This window comes from Pogona vitticeps, chromosome 12 (assembly GCF_051106095.1).
Source record: "Pogona vitticeps strain Pit_001003342236 chromosome 12, PviZW2.1, whole genome shotgun sequence".
Classification (NCBI taxonomy): Eukaryota; Metazoa; Chordata; class Lepidosauria; order Squamata; family Agamidae; genus Pogona; species Pogona vitticeps.
The window spans coordinates 26,346,632-26,363,284 of record NC_135794.1 but is presented as its reverse complement, the minus strand read 5'-3'; the positions used below and the strand labels follow the sequence as shown (position 1 = coordinate 26,363,284).

General features: G+C 45.0%; 1 protein-coding gene and 1 long non-coding RNA gene across 11 annotated transcripts in view; one reads left to right on the top strand and one right to left on the bottom strand.

Annotated features, from left to right (window-relative positions):
* Positions 1 to 924: 924 nt before the first annotated feature.
* Positions 925 to 8,667, top strand: LOC144584607 (uncharacterized). Of its 3 annotated transcripts, none has more exons than XR_013538974.1 (4): positions 940 to 1,063; positions 4,061 to 4,228; positions 5,089 to 5,248; positions 7,626 to 8,667. It is a non-coding gene; the product is annotated as an uncharacterized LOC144584607 (long non-coding RNA). The 3 variants fall into 3 exon arrangements; XR_013538975.1 differs by having other exon boundaries at positions 940 to 1,112; XR_013538973.1 differs by lacking the exon at positions 4,061 to 4,228 and having other exon boundaries at positions 925 to 1,063.
* The window catches only part of LOC144584606 (uncharacterized), a 42,342-nt gene continuing 32,282 nt past the window's right edge, over positions 6,594 to 16,653 (bottom strand). For 5 of the 8 annotated variants that reach the window (XR_013538965.1, XR_013538966.1, XR_013538969.1 and 2 more), the window contains 5 exons: positions 15,666 to 15,769; positions 15,241 to 15,394; positions 12,160 to 12,263; positions 11,735 to 11,888; positions 6,594 to 7,379 (listed from right to left, as the gene is read on the bottom strand). The gene's annotated coding sequence lies outside the window, so the exon portion shown is untranslated. Of the gene's footprint in view, positions 7,380 to 11,734; positions 11,889 to 12,159; positions 12,264 to 13,178; positions 13,521 to 15,240; positions 15,395 to 15,665; positions 15,770 to 16,653 lie in introns of those variants that run through there. The other 3 variants (XR_013538972.1, XR_013538967.1, XR_013538968.1) reach the window with 3 other exon arrangements.

The following is a 16,653-nucleotide window of genomic DNA, read 5'->3' as shown; positions in this document are numbered from 1 at the left end:
TAACCCGAACCCTACTTTAAACGCTCGTTTCTCTCCACGCTCCCACAATGCATTGCACACCCCTTACGCCGATTTTTTTAAACATTGCTCTTCACATACAGACTCCGGACCGCGCTTGGGATGGCGCTAATTAATACAAAAGGAACCAGAACTGTAAACCCTAAAGAACACAAACCCACATGCTATTTATACCCATCGCTGTGACCTCAAAGAATGCACCTTACAGAGCTTTAAATACCTCACTTCCAAATCACCGTCCCGTAATTCAGTGACAACTTCTTAGATTTTTTTAAACATTTCTTTTCAAATAAGAATTCGAACGCACAATTACGAGGGCACAAATAAGTAAACCCTAACCAACAAAAACCCACATGCAATTTACTCAAATCAAAGCCACCTACAAGATTTCAGTTTTCAGTCATTTAAATACCGCACCTCCGCAATGCCCTTTAACAATGCAACACGGACCCCTTTTCCTTTCAAAACCTTTCAAATTTTCAAAAACCTTTCCCAGGAGAGGTAAAACACTCAAACGCTCCCCCTTCACTTGATTCGTACAAAGAGGGGCACCTCCCCAACGGAACCCTAGACACTCTTAACCTCTTCTCTCTTTTGCTTAACCAACGAAAGAAACAAAAACCACCTCTGGCACGGCACAGTCCCTTCATTAGTACCTCGAAGGCTTCCCCGCATAGAACTCAAACCCCCCCCCAGCCCCCGCACGAGAACGACCCCGACTTCCTTTCGCATGGGAACCTGAAGTCGAAACACCCCTCAAGCGGCATTTCTCTCACTTTCCGCAGCACCGCCTCCTCCCGAATTTTTTTAAAGCCCATTGGTTGAATTCAATCCACTGCCCGATACGCCCCCCAATTAACTGGGCCGTCTCGTGACGTAGAGCCCCTCACCTAGCGCGTTTCGTATATAAACTAAACGGGAGGGGTGGGGTTTGCTGGCTGGCCGCTGTGTCGTCAACCTGAGGAGACCGGCGGCGGCGGTGGCGGCGGCTGCTGCTCTTCCTGCTTCTTCTTCGCTTGCTCCACAAGTTCGTTTCGGATTCCAGGTAGCCAAGCCTGACCAAGAAGGCCTTTTTCTTCAGATCAACGTTCAAAGTTTGTTGGTGGGGGTGATAAATTGGGTGTTCAGCGGGGCGGGGGGTGTTTCCATATGACGAGCCCCTAGAAAAGGTTTGATCCACCTTGGCAGCCTTTTCTACACAAAGTCAAGTCGTTTATTACCTTCCTTTTTAGTTGCCTGCGGTTGTTTGGAAATCTAGGCTCTCTCTGATAAAACTTATAGTCGCGGACCTGTGTTACTCTACTGCAATCCCCCCCCCCCCCCGGAGGGTCTCATCTACTGTCTGCCAGCCCGACCCCATCAAATAGCCAAACAACCTCTTTTTAATGGATCTTGTGCTGTCCAGAGGTTTCGGCTCAGTAATTTCAAGGACTTCATGGTTTCCTCTGTGTTGCACAGACTATTCAGCTGCAGCTTCGTTCTAAATATTTCCTCTTCCATGATGACAGGCTGCTAGAATGACTCGACCGCAAAATGAAATGAACCTGCAACAAAATGAATATGTATTTCTGAATAAAAATAGTGCTGCCTAAAAATACTGTCCTCCTATTTTGGCTTCTCGGATGAAACATCAGGCACTGGTCAATCTTAGTTTTCTTCAACTGGGGTGTCCAAATCTACTAAATAAATCGGGAACTTGGAATTTCTAATTTGGCCATTGTAAGTGTGTGTGCGTTAAAAAAAAAAAAAACCAGACAAAACAACGACTTATGCAACATTGGGTTTATTTCAGGGAATCGAATGTTGCCTAAGGAATGTTCTTTCCCCCCAAAACCTCTTTCAGTGGATGTGACAAAAACAAAACAAAACAAAAAAAAGAAGACATTCCCAAAAAGGAAAATAAAGCAGTGGGTTTGTCTCTTCTAGGCATGTAATTAATAAACAAAAACTGGCAGCCACCCCTGCCTGTGTGTTCTGGGTGGAAAAATTCTATGCAAGAAACAACGCCTAGGTTTCAAAGTGAATGATACCAATTTTCATCCAACAGCAGAATGTTTAATACAATGCTCTTGTTTAATTCAATGTTACTCCTCTCGGTGGGTATTTGAACCCAGGCTTGCTGATTTATTAACGTGCTCTCTCTACTACAGCAAACGGGGTATTTTTGTTAACAATAATCATGATAGGAATAACGATGTTATACAATTTTTGGAATTAATGACTGATTTTAACTTTTAAATATTGTCTTTTAATGCTGTGAGTCCCCTTGGGTCCTGTTTTTAGCAGGAAAACAGGGTTGAAAAATTTTAAATGAATAAAATCTACACCGTGGTCTAAGTTGCAGGGCTATTTGTCAGGTTCTCTAGATGAAGCGGATTTGTAGGAAGCGATCCGGTGAGACTAAATATTTTACTTTGCCTTAACGGGAGCATCGGAGACACGAGGAGGAGGCGCTTGCAGCTTCGTGGAACCACTGAAACTTCTTCTATGAACGTGTGGAAGAGGAGCTTCCGTTTTCTCTATTAGTATTAGTGTTCTTATGCTTTATTTTCTTGTTCCCTGCCAAAAGAGAAAGAAACAAAATGAAAAGGAATGCTTTTCATGTTAATGTGCTTCTTAACGTTACTACGGCAAGCTTAGTTTTTTCTTTATAGGATGACAAGACGAAGGAAATCCCTTGGTGGACTTTTCTTCAAGGATGCTTTGGTGTCTCTTCCTATATAGAGGAAGGTGTAGGCCTTCTATAGCTGTCTTTTCGGCAGGGGAGTTGGTGAACGAGATTTAATTCTGTATTTTTCTTTATAGGATGATGGGGTGAAGGAAATCCCTTCATAGACTTTCCTTCAGAGGCTAACCAAAACAGACAGGATACACTCTGCAAGCACTCCGGGATCTTCACTTGGAGACAATTGCTCATCATACATGAGAGTGGTCGTAAGACCAGATAGGCGAGATATAAAATAAATAAATACACCCCTGCCTCTAGCCTTGGATCAGCATTGCTTCTGAAAGACCCCAGGAGTCTGGCCTTCCGTGGGGGTGGGGTGGGGTGGGGGTTAATCATATATGGGCAGTGTATCATAAGGAGCCACTGTAGGCTCAAGAAGTACCCATTATTGTAGCTTAGTAATCAATCTAGATTGACTAACACAGTGGTTCTTAACCTTTGTTACTCAGGTGTTTTTCAACTGCAACTCCCAGAAACCTCAGCCACCAGAGCTGATGGTGAAGGCTTCTGGGACTTGCAGTCCAAAAACATCCGAGTAACAAAGGTTAAGAACCAAGAGCAGAATGCTTAATTTAATGCTCTGTGATGTTTCTCAACGAGGATTCCGGCCCGGACTTCCTGATTTCTTAACGTACTCTCTCCACTACACAAAACTGGATGTTTTCGTTAGGAATAATCAGGATAGGAATAACGATGTTATACAAATTTTTGGATTGATTGCTGATTTTAACTTATAAATATTGTCTTTTAATGCTGTGAGTCACCTTGGGTCCTGTTTTCAGCAGGAACACAGGGTAGAAAAATTTCAAATGAATAAAATCTACACGGTCGTGTTAGAACTCATAAGTTGGAGGGCTGTTTGTCGGGTTCTCTAGACAAAGCGGATTTCTAAGAAGCGATCCGGTGATACTAAATAGTTTACTTTCCCTTAGTAGGAGCGTCGGGGACGTCGAGATGAGGTGCTTGCGCTGAAACGTCTTCTATAAACGTGTGGAATAGGAGCTTCCATTTTCTCTATTAGTATTGATAAAGGAACGTGTGCTGTGGTGGTTTCTTTTTCTTAATACCTGCCAGAAGAGAAAGAAACAAAATGTAAACTAATGCTTTTGATGTTAATGTGCTTCTTAACGTTAATGTGCCAGGGTTAGTTTCTTCTTTGTACGATGACGGGACGAAGGAAATCCCTTCGTGGGCTTTCCTTCAAGGATGCTTTCGTGTCTCTTCCTATATAGAGGAACGTGTAAGCAATCTACAGCTGTCTTTTTAGGATAGGGATTCTGTACAGGACATTTGATTCTGTATTATTCTTTATAGGATGATGGGGAAAAGGAAATCCCTTCAGGGGTTATTTTGGCTATCTTCCTATGGAGATCCATAAACAGACGGGTCACATGGAGGCAATTGCTCATCCTACATCCCACGCCTCTGGCCTTGCGTTGGCGTTGCTTCTGAAGAAGACCAGCAGTCTAGCCTTCTGTGCAGGTGGAGTAGGGGTGGGACTTAAGCCCATAGGGGTAGTTTATCATAAGGAGTGATTGTGGGCTCAAGAAGTACCCTTTATTGTAGCTTAATAATCAATCCAGATTGGGTAACGGGCTCCAACTGGTCGCGTCGATAGAAAGTGTCAAGATACTTCCGCAGGACTAAAACGTGGTGGTGGATTGCAGACTGTGGTTCCTGATAGGGATCGCCTCGCCCTCGTGTTATGGCAGCTCCGCAGGCTGCTGATCGGTTTCTGGGCTCAATTTAAACAGCTGGTTTTGACCTATAAAGCCCTTTCTCTTCAGGCAACTCTTCCCGGAGTGTCTGCCTACCTAAGTGTGGTTTTTAGGTGGATTTTCATGCATTATACCTATGACTGGATGTTTACTACTACTTGTGTTTTGCTTTATTCAGAGTGATTTTACTTTGTTCGTTTATAATATTCACATACTGCTTTTACCTTTAATATAATATTTGGTTGATGGAAGGTGCCTCTCTGTATTCATTGGTCCTAACTTTAAATATGGCCTTTTAATGATGTAAACCGCTGTTGGATAGTCCTTGTTTCTGCTTTTAACTATTGTCTTTCAACAATGTAAGAGGCCTCTTTAAGGAGAAAGGCGGGCTAAAAGTATTTTAGATAAAATGAATAAATAAATAATAGTGTCTTGGAAACCTGAATTTCAGGATATTTTTTCCCACCTCTGCCCCTGGCTGTCAACTTTGTGTGACATCCTCTCGGTAAATGAACGTGACCTTACTCTGTTGGCGTTGCCCTGCATCACAACCCGTTGCTGTCCAATTAGCGCTAGTTTGTTACAGTCGTTCAAATATTATTTTTTTTCTAACTTTCATTGAAGGAAAATGGAGAAAACTGCAGCTCCATATGGAACCTCCATCCTTATGAGAGCCTCGTGGTGGACTGGTTAAAATGCTGTACTGCAGCCAAAACTGCTCACGACCTGGGGTTCGATCCCAGGTAGCCGGCTCAAGGTTGGCTCAGACTTCTATCCTTCTGAGGTTGGTAGAATAAGTACCCAGCTTGCTGGGTGGGGGCAATGTGTAGCCTGCATAATTAACTTGTAAATCACCCTGAGAGTGCTTGAAGCACTATGGGGCGGTATAGAAGCAGCACACTTTCCTTTTCTTTTCTTTTTTCCTTTTCTTTTCTTTCTTTCTTTCTTTCTTTCTTTCTTTCTTTCTTTCTTTCTTTCTTTCTTTCTTTCTTTCTTTCTTTCTTTTCTTTTCTTTTTTTGCTTTCTATTTTTCGCTTACTGTGCCTGGGTCTTTTTTAACAGCTTGGTACTCTTGATCCTCTTATGGAAAAACTGGTCCTCCCCGCCTCACCTCCACCCATGGGAATTTCGGTGGGGAAAGCCTGAAGAATAGGGCTCCCCCTCCTTGGAAGTCATCCGGGAGTCCCCCAACAAATGCCTAAAGGGGAAACTTGTGATCTTAAAAGCAGCACAGGTTCTTGACTCCTAAAATGGACCTCAGTCCACAAGAACTAACTCTACCCTTTACAAGGACACCAAATCTTTGGTTTTGGCTGTGAAAAAACAAACCCGGTAACCTGACATGATGCTTTGCGAGCATCTTGCTCCTGGTACGCTGCATCTCTTCCCTGAAAGGAGAAGTGTTCTCCGTGCTGTCCTTGTCCAAGCAGGTGGAGACCTGTCTCTTCAGGCAGGCTTTTCCTCAATGAATAGTGTTCAGCGGGGTGGGGGGGTTGTTTCCATCTGACGAGCCCCTAAAAAAGTTTGAGCCACTTTGGCAGCCTTTTCTACACAAAGTCAAGTCGTTTATTACCTCTTTTTTTAGCCGCCTCCGGTAGGTTGGAAATCTTCACTCTCTCTGATAAAACCTCTCGTGGGGGACCTGTGTTACTCTACTGCAATCCAGTGGTTGCTCAGGAGGGTCTAATCTACTGTCTCCCCACCCGACCCCTATCAAATAGCCAAACACCCCCCTTTTTAATGTATCTTGTGCTCTGCAGAGTTTTCGGCTCAGTAATTTGCAGGGGTTAATGTTTTCCTCTTCTTGCCTATGTGTTGCTGAGAGTGTTAAGCAGCGTCTTCGCTTCAAAGATTTCCTCTTGAATGATGACAGGCTGCTAAAATGACTCAACTGCAAAATGAAATGAACATATTGTACAACAAACTGAATATGCATTGGTGAATGAAAATAGTGCTGCCTAAAAATACTGTCCTCCTATTTTGGCTTCTCGGATGAAACATCAGGCACTGGTCAATCTTAGTTTTCTTCAACTTGGGTTTCCAAATCTACTAAATAAATCAGGAACTTGGAATTTCTAATTTGGCCATTCTAAGTGTGCATTAAAAAACACACCAGACAAAACAACGACTTATGCAACGTTGGCTTTATTTCAGAGAATCGAATGTTGCCTAAGGTATGTTCTTTCCCCCCAAAACCTCTTTCAGTGGGTGTGGAAAAAACAAACAAAAAAATAGAAGACATTCCCAAACAGGAAAATAAAGCAGTGGGTTTGTCTGTTCTAGGCATGTACCTAATAAACAAAAACTGGCAGCCACCCCTGCCTGTGTGTTCTGGGTGGAAAAATTCTATGCAAGAAACAACGCCTAGGTTTCAAAGTGAATGATACCAATTTTCATCCAACAGCAGAATGTTAATTCAATGCTCTTGTTTAATTCAGTGTTACTCCTCTCGGTGGGTATTTGAACCCAGGCTTGCTGATTTATTAACGCGCTCTCTCTACTACAGCAAACGGGGTATTTTTGTTAGCAATAATCATGATAGGAATAACAATGTTCTACAAATTTTTGGGTTAATGACTGATTTTAACTTTTAAATATTGTCTTTTAATGCTGTGAGTCGCCTTGGGTCCTGTTTTTAGCAGGAAGACAGGGTAGAAAAACGTCAAATGAATAAAATCTTCATCGTCGTCTAAGTTGGAGGGCTATTTGTCAGGTTCTATGGATGAAGCGGATTTGTAGGAAGCGATCCGGTGAGACTAAATATTTTACTTTGCCTTAACGGGAGCATCAGAGACATGAGGAGGAGGTGCTTGCAGCTTCGTGGAGCCACTGAAAGTTCTTCTATGAACGTGTGGACGAGGAGCTTCCGTTTTCTCTATTAGTATTAGTGTTCTTATGCTTTATTTTCTTGTTCCCTGCCAAAAGAGAAAGAAACAAAATGAAAAGGAATGCTTTTCATGTTAATGTGCTTCTTAACATTAATATGGCAAGCTTAGTTTTTTCTTTATTGGATGACAGGATGAAGGAAATCCCTTTGTGGGCTTTTCTTCAAGGATGCTTTGGTGTCTCTTCCTATATAGAGGAAGGTGTAAGCGTTCTATAGCTGTCTTTTCGGCAGGGGAGTTGGTGCACGAGATTTAATTCTGTATTTTTCTTTATAGGATGACGGGATGAAGGAAATCCCTTCATAGACTTTCCTTCAGAGGCTATCCAAAACAGACAGGATACACTCTGCAAGTACTCACTCATCTTCACTTGGAGACAGTTGCTCATCATACATGAAAGTGGTCGTGAGACCAGATAGGCGGGATATAAAATAAATAAATACACCCCTACCTCTAACCTTGGATCAGCGTTGCTTCTGAAAGAGCCCAGGATTCTGGCCTTCCGTGGGGGTGGGGTGCAGGATAATCGTATACGGGCAGTGTATCATAAGGAGCCACTGTAGGCTCAAGAAGTACCCATTATTGTAGCTTAGTAATCAATCTAGATTGGCTAACACAGTGGTTCTTAACCTTTGTTACTCAGGTGTTTTTGAACTGCAACTCCCAGAAACCTCAGCCACCAGAGCTGATGGTGAAGGCTTCTGGGAGTTGCAGTACAAAAACATCCGAGTAACAAAGGTTAAGAACCAGTGGGCTAACAGGCTCCATGTGGTCCCGTCGATGGAAAGTGTCACGACGCTTCCGCAGGACTCAAACGTGGCGGCCGGATTGCGGACTATGGGTCGTCATACTGATCGCGCCGCCCCTGTATTACGGCAGCTCCGCAGGCTGCCGATTGTTTCGGGGCTCAATTTAAACAGCTGGTTTTGACCTATGAAGCCCTTTCTCTTCAGGCAAATCTTCCCGGACTGTCTGGCTACCTAAGTGTGGTTTTTAGGTGGATTTTCATACATTATACCTATGACTGGATGTTTAGTACTACTTGTGTTTTGCTTTATTCAGATTGATTTTAGTTTGTTTATAACATTCATATATTGTTTTTACCTTTAATATAATGTTTGGTTGATGTAAGGTGCCTCTCTGTATTCATTGGTCCTAAATTCAAATATGGCCTTTTAATGATGTAAACCACTGTTGGATAGTCCTTGTTTCTTCTTTAACTATTGTCTTTTAACAATGTAAGTGGCCTCTTTAAGGAGAAAGGGGGGCTAAAAGTATTTTAGATAAAATGAATAAATAAATAATAGTGTCTTGGAAACCTGAGTTTCAGGATATTTTTTCCCACCTCTGCCCCTGGCTGTCAACTTTGTGCGACATCCTCTCGGTAAATGAACGTGACCTTACTGTGTTGGCGTTACCCTGCATCACCACCCATTGCTGCCTATTTAGCGCTAGTTTGTCACAGACGTTCAAATATTATTTTTTTCTAACTTTGATTGAAGGAAAATGGAGAAAACTCCAGTTCCATATGGAACCTCCATCCTTATGAGAGCCACGTGGCGCACTGGTTGGAGCAAATGAACTATGAAACTCTGCGATCTCATGGACACAACGACACCTGCTTAAGAGGGGAAAAATACAGTTATTCCAAATGACAAGTACAAGTGCCTGTAAAAAGGGGGAGAAAACCAGGGGGCAGCGGGTGGAATTAAAAGCAGTAGAAATGAGCCACAACCCAAGGTGCCCTTGATGCTGGGAAGAAAAAGATGGCTCCCTCGCCTCTCCAGGGTGAAATAATAAAATCGCAACACAAACAAAAAGCCCAGAGTGGCCTTAGCTGCCAGATGGGCATTATATAAATCAAATAAATATATAATTAAATAAGTAATTAAATTAAAATATATAAAAGAAGGAAGCATGAAGAACTTCAAGTCATTTAATGTGAGGGCCACAACTACCAGGATGAGTCCTGCCCTGCATTTCCCATGGGGTTTGGAAGCAGAAGGAGGGAGGGAGGGAGGGAGGTACCGAAATCCATCCAGACCCGCTTTAATCCTTTCCTTCAGGGCCAGCCTCATGGGGAGGAGACCAACCGTTACTCTGCACATGCCCAGAGACTTGGTGACTTTTCCCACCTTCGATCAGATTCATCTCCTAAAGGACTACAAAGCCCATCATGGGGTGGGGGAGAAGGGTCCCAGCAGTCACCCCACCCTCCCCCACGGCCCTCCTTACCCAGCCGCCGTCCCCGGTCGGAGCGGGGCAGCGTTCAGCGCAGGCTGGGTCTGCCACCGGCCTTGCAGCCGGAACAGCCTCTGGGTGCCGCAGAGGCAGGCCGGACAAATAATGGGGAGACACGGTGGGGAAGGAAAAGCGTGACGCACCGGCCTTTAGCGTCCCAGGGTCGCCATGGCAACGGGACAGGAAGGGGTGGGCCCAGAGGACCTGCTCTCCGAGTGCAAAGGGCTAGAAGGTCCCCATGGCGACTTGCAGGAAGAGGCGGGCCCTGAGGACCTGCCCTCTGATTTCCATTGGCTGGGAGCGGCTCCATGGCGATGCGACAGGAAGAGGCCGGACCAGAGGACCTGCCCTGTGAGTTCTGAAGGCTAGAACGTCAGCATGAAAGGCCCTCTGAGTCCAAGCGTGCTAGACGGTGCCTCTACGCCCTTGGCCGGCCACTTCTCGCCTCCCTCTGCTGGCACCCTCATGCCGGAGGACCCTAGCCATTTCAACCCCCCACCCCACCCCCGGCTTCCCGGCTGGGGGAATTAAAAGCGCGGCTCCTAAACGGCTCCTGCTCGATGGGGGGGGCATATCCTGAGAGGGACCTAGGAGGAGGAGGAGGAGGAGGAGGTGGTGGAGGAAGAAAAGGAAGGGCGCCTCGCTCTCCCAGGGACTGGGGAGGAGGAAACCTCCTCGTGTCTTTTTTCCCTGGTTCGTCTCCCAACGTTCAAGAGGACGACTGCAATTCAATGAACTTTCGGTGCTTGTCTATTTCACCTGCTTTTTATTAGTAACCCCCCTCCCCTTTTCTCCTTTATCAGCCACTCGTAAAGGTGGTTTTAGATATCTGTAATTTCTCATTTGAACTAAGCGTCCTTTCTTTAAATTAAAATATTTGTGTGCCTTAATAAGATTACTGCATGAAACGGTAATAAATAAATATAGTTATAAATGATTATTATTGTTGCAGTTATTGTTATTGTTCTTATTATTATTATTATTGCTTTTTGTCCTACTGTCCACGCTGTAACAGGTGACAATTTATTTCTTTATTTCTTTATTCTATTTATACCCCGCCTATCTGGTCATTTCGACCACTCTAGGCGGCTGTTTAATTGGTACACTGTTTAATCGGAAAGCTACCAGATGTCTGCGCCTGGATCTTCTTTACCGTTGTCCACGCCCCGTAACTGTGGGTCTTTATGATGGCAATTTTAATTGTATTTTAATCGTATTTGAATTGTATTTTAATCATTTTATATTTTATTGTATTGAATTTTAATTGTTGTAAGCCGCCCAGAGACCTTTGGGTAGAGTGGGAGGCATATAAATTAATTAAATAAATAAATAAATAAATAAATAAATAAATAAATAAATAAATAAATAAATAAATAAATAAATAAATAAATAAATAAATAAATAAATAAATAAATAAATAAATTAAAATAAAATAAAATAAAATAAAATAAAATAAAATAAAATAAAATAAAATAAAATAAGAGAAGAAACTCATGGTCCCAAAGCCGTTTCCTGAAGTCTAAAAAGTAACACTCGCGCTCACACAAAAGAGAATGCAGGTGGGGGGGAATGAGAATTTTCAACTTTTATTGGCAACCCTTTTGCATATTCACCATTACCCATTACCCATGCAAGTTCAGATGTAAAACCGGCCGGCGATGAACGTACTTTAAAGAAGACACTTTACTAGGATATTAAGAAACAGATGATTCCAATCCCCCTCCCCACCCTACCTTGGTGGGCCCTTTCACTGTATTTTTTGAGATTTAGAGAAGGGAGTGGGATCCTATAGTGCCACGACCGAGAGCGTAAGGGGGTCTGCCTCTCTTACAGATGGGCTGAGACTCATGGGAAGAATGCAGGGAAACGTGGGTGCGTTTGTTTTAAAGAACCCTAATAATGGATGACAGACTCCTCTGAAGCACTGCCGCCTGAGCTCTTCGAATAAATACAGCAAAGGCAGAAAGCTGTCTGCTGGCACCCTGAACAGGGAAAAAGAAAAGGCCTCCTCTGCCTGCCAGATCACGGCGTAGGGCGAGAGGGTCCTCCGACCTTCCTTCGGCCCTGCTCCCCCCCCCGTGCGCGCTGGAGGAGACAAGAACAATAAAAGCCAGAAGAAGAGTAATAATAAAATAATAACTTACATGAAACACAAAGAAGACGGTCACGGCACTCAGCCCCGAACTGCACTTTCTCTCGTCCTTGGCGGGAAAGAAGGGGAGATGGAAGTCCTCAGGAATCTCCACCTCGGCACTCGAACCCGAGCTGGGAGGGAGACTGCAGACAGCTCGCCATGTCCTGCAGGCGTAAAGGGCCGAGAGACATACGCACCTGGACACACATCTGCCTTAATCCTTTTTTGTTTTGGACCGGCCATCCTAACGGCAAGTTTGAAAACTGCAACTCTGTGCATGCCCAGGGGCGTTAAAATTACCCAGAGCGGTTTTTTTAATCGTTATTTCACACCTTTCTTCTCTGTTAACAACTACAAGGGCCGTCACGGGGCAGAGGGGCTCGTGACAGACCCACATGGTATGCCTACCATCCCGCCGGCCCCCTGCACACTTACCCGCCGACCTTTCTGGATCCGGTCGTTCCTCGAGGTTGCACGGTGGCGCAAACGAACGATGAAGCTCTGCATCCGCGTGAACGAGCTCACTGAAAGAACGACACCTGGTTCGGAAGGGAAAATCCAGTTATTCCAAATGACAAGTACAAGTGGCTGTGAAAAGGGGGAGAAAAGCGGGACCAGGGGGTGGAATTAAAAGCAGTAGAAATCAGCCGCAAACCCAGGTCCCCTTGATGGTGGGAAGAAAAAATCAGCTCCCTCTCCTCTCCAGGGTGGAATAATAAAATCACAACGCAAATAAACTGGCCAGAGAGGCCTTCGCTGACAGATGGGCGCCATATGAATCACATAAATCAATAAGCAAATAAATAAATAAATAACACACACACACAAGAACACATAAATACAGACATGCATGCACGCATACTTACATGCATACATAAAAAATAAATCAAAGAAACAACCATGAAGAACTTCAAATAATTTCATGCAGTGAAAAGTGAGGGAGACGACTGCAAGGCCGCAACGCAATCGCAACGCAAACAAACGGGCCAGAGAGGCCTTGGCTGCCAGATGGGTGCTATATAAATCGCAGAACAAGCAAACAAACAAACAAACAAACAAACAAGCACATGCATCAATAAATACATGCGTGCATACTTACATACATAAAAAATAAATAAAAGAAACAACCATGAAACACTTCAAATATTTTAATGCAGTGAAAAGTAAGGGAGACGAGTACAAGGCCGAATCCCGCCCTGAATTTCCTATGGGGTTTGGAGGCAGAGGGAGGGAGCGAAATCCACCCAGACCCCCTTTAATCCTTTCCTTAAGGGCCAGCCTCGTGGGGAGGAGACCAACTGTAACTCTGCCCATGCCCCAAAACTTGAAAAATCCCGAAGACCGCCTTTCCCACCTTGGATCAGATTCATCTCCTGAAGGACTACAAAGCCCATCATGGGGTGGGGGAGAAGGGTCCCAGCAGTCACCCCACCCTCCCCCACGGCCCTCCTTACCCAGCCGCCGTCCCTGGTCGGAGCGGGGCAGCGTTCAGCGCAGGCTGGGTCTGCCACCGGCCTTGCAGCCGGAACAGCCTCTGGGTGCCGCAGGGGCAGGCCGGACAAATAATGGGGAGACACGGTGGGGAAGGAAAAGCGTGACGCACCGGCCTTTAGCGTCCCAGCGTCGCCATGGCAACGGGACAGGAAGGGGCGGGCCCGGAGGACCTGCTCTCCGAGTGCAAAGGGCTAGAAGGTCCCCATGGCGACTTGCAGGAAGAGGCCGGCCCTGAGGACCTGCCCTCTGATTTCCATTGGCTGGGAGCGGCTCCATGGCGACGCAACAGGAAGAGGCGGGACCAGAGGACCTGCCCTGTGAGTTCTGAAGGCTAGAACATCAGCATGAAAGGCCCTCTGAGTCCAAGCGTGCTAGACGGTGCCTCTACGCCCTTGGCCGGCCACTTCTCGCCTCCCTCTGCTGGCACCCTCATGCCGGAGGACCCTAGCCATTTCAACCCCCCACCCCACCCCCGGCTTCCCGGCTGGGGGAATTAAAAGCGCGGCTCCTAAACGGCTCCTGCTCGATGGGGGGGGCATATCCTGAGAGGGACCTAGGAGGAGGAGGAGGAGGAGGAGGTGGTGGAGGAAGAAAAGGAAGGGCGCCTCGCTCTCCCAGGGACTGGGGAGGAGGAAACCTCCTCGTGTCTTTTTTTCCTGGTTCGTTTCCCAAGGAACAATTCAATGAACTTTCGGTGCTTGTCTATTTCACCTGCTTTTTATTAGTAACCCCCCTCCCCTTTTCTCCTTTATCAGCCACTCGTAAAGGTGGTTTTAGATATCTGTAATTTCTCATTTGAACTAAGCGTCCTTTCTTTAAATTAAAATATTTGTGTGCCTTAATAAGATTACTGCATGAAACGGTAATAAATAAATATAGTTATAAATGATTATTATTGTTGCAGTTATTGTTATTCTTCTTCTTATTATTATTATTGCTTTTTGCCCTACTGTCCACGCTGTAACAGGTGGCAATTTATTTCTTTATTTCTTTATTCTATTTATACCCCGCCTATCTGGTCATTTCGACCACTCTAGGCGGCTATTTAATTGGTACACTGTTTAATCGGAAAGCTACCAGATGTCTGCGCCTGGATCTTCTTTACCGTTGTCCACGCCCCGTAGCTGTGGGTTTTTATGATGGCAATTTTAATTGTATTTCAATCGTATTTGAATTGTATTTTAATCATTTTATATTTTATTGTATTGAATTTTAATTGTTGTAAGCCGCCCAGAGACCTTTGGGTAGAGTGGGAGGCATATAAATTAAATAAATAAATAAATAAATAAATAAATAAATAAATAAATAAATAAATAAATAAAATAAAATAAAATAAAATAAAATAAAATAAAATAAGAGAAGAAACTCATGGTCCCAAAGCCGTTTCCTGAAGTCTAAAAAGTAACACTCGCGCTCACACAAAAGAGAATGCAGGTGGGGGGGAATGAGAATTTTCAACTTTTATTGGCAACCCTTTTGCATATTCACCATTACCCATTACCCATGCAAGTTCAGATGTAAAACCGGCCGGCGATGAACGTACTTTAAAGAAGACACTTTACTAGGATATTAAGAAACAGATGATTCCAATCCCCCTCCCCACCCTGCCTTGGTGGGCCCTTTCACTGTATTTTTTGAGATTTAGAGAAGGGAGTGGGATCCTATAGTGCCACGACCGAGAGCGTAAGGGGGTCTGCGTCTCTTACAGATGGGCTGAGACTCATGGGAAGAATGCAGGGAAACGTGGGTGCGTTTGTTTTAAAGAACCCTAATAATGGATGACAGACTCCTCTGAAGCACTGCCGCCTGAGCTCTTCGAATAAATACAACAAAGGCAGAAAGCTGTCTGCTGGCAGCCTGAACAGGGAAAAAGAAAAGGCCTCCTCTGCCTGCCAGATCACGGCGTAGGGCGAGAGGGTCCTCCGACCTTCCTTCGGCCCTGCTCCCCCCCCCCCCGTGCGCGCTGGAGGAGACAAGAACAATAAAAGCCAGAAGAAGAGTAATAATAAAATAATAACTTACATGAAACACAAAGAAGACCTTCACGGCACTCAGCCCCGAACTGCACTTTCTCTCGTCCTTGGCGGGAAAGAAGGGGAGATGGAAGTCCTCAGGAATCTCCACCTCGGGACTCGAACCCGAGCTGGGAGGGAGACTGGAGACAGCTCGCCATGTCCTGCAGGCGTAAAGGGCCGAGAGACATACGCACCTGTACACACATCTGCCTTAATCTTTTTTTGTTTTGGACCGGCCATCCTAACGGCAAGTTTGAAAACTGCAACTCTGTGCATGCCCAGGGGCGTTAAAATTACCCAGAGCGGTTTTTTTAATCGTTATTTCACACCTTTCTTCTCTGTTAACAACTACAAGGGCCGTCACGGGGCAGAGGGGCTCGTGACAGACCCACATGGTATGCCTACCCTCCCGCCGGCCCCCTGCACACTTACCCGCCGACCTTTCTGGATCCGGTCGTTCCTCGAGGTTGCACGGTGGCGCAAACGAACGATGAAGCTCTGCATCCGCGTGAACGAGCTCACTGAAAGAACGACACCTGGTTCGGAAGGGAAAATCCAGTTATTCCAAATGACAAGTACAAGTGGCTGTGAAAAGGGGGAGAAAAGCGGGACCAGGGGGTGGAATTAAAAGCAGTAGAAATCAGCCGCAAACCCAGGTCCCCTTGATGGTGGGAAGAAAAAATCAGCTCCCTCTCCTCTCCAGGGTGGAATAATAAAATCACAACGCAAATAAACTGGCCAGAGAGGCCTTCGCTGACAGATGGGCGCCATATAAATCACATAAATCAATAAGCAAATAAATAAATAAATAACACACACACACAAGCACACATAAATACAGACATGCATGCACGCATACTTACATGCATACATAAAAAATAAATCAAAGAAACAACCATGAAGAACTTCAAATAATTTCATGCAGTGAAAAGTGAGGGAGACGACTGCAAGGCCGCAACGCAATCGCAACGCAAACAAACGGGCCAGAGAGGCCTTGGCTGCCAGATGGGTGCTATATAAATCGCAGAACAAGCAAACAAACAAACAAACAAACAAACAAGCACATGCATCAATAAATACATGCGTGCATACTTACATACATAAAAAATAAATAAAAGAAACAACCATGAAACACTTCAAATATTTTAATGCAGTGAAAAGTAAGGGAGACGAGTACAAGGCCGAATCCCGCCCTGAATTTCCTATGGGGTTTGGAGGCAGAGGGAGGGAGCGAAATCCACCCAGACCCCCTTTAATCCTTTCCTTAAGGGCCAGCCTCGTGGGGAGGAGACCAACTGTAACTCTGCCCATGCCCCAAAACTTGAAAAATCCCGAAGACCGCCTTTCCCACCTTGGATCAGATTCATCTCCTGAAGGACTACAAAGCCCATCATGGGGTGGGGGAGAAGGGTCCCAGCAG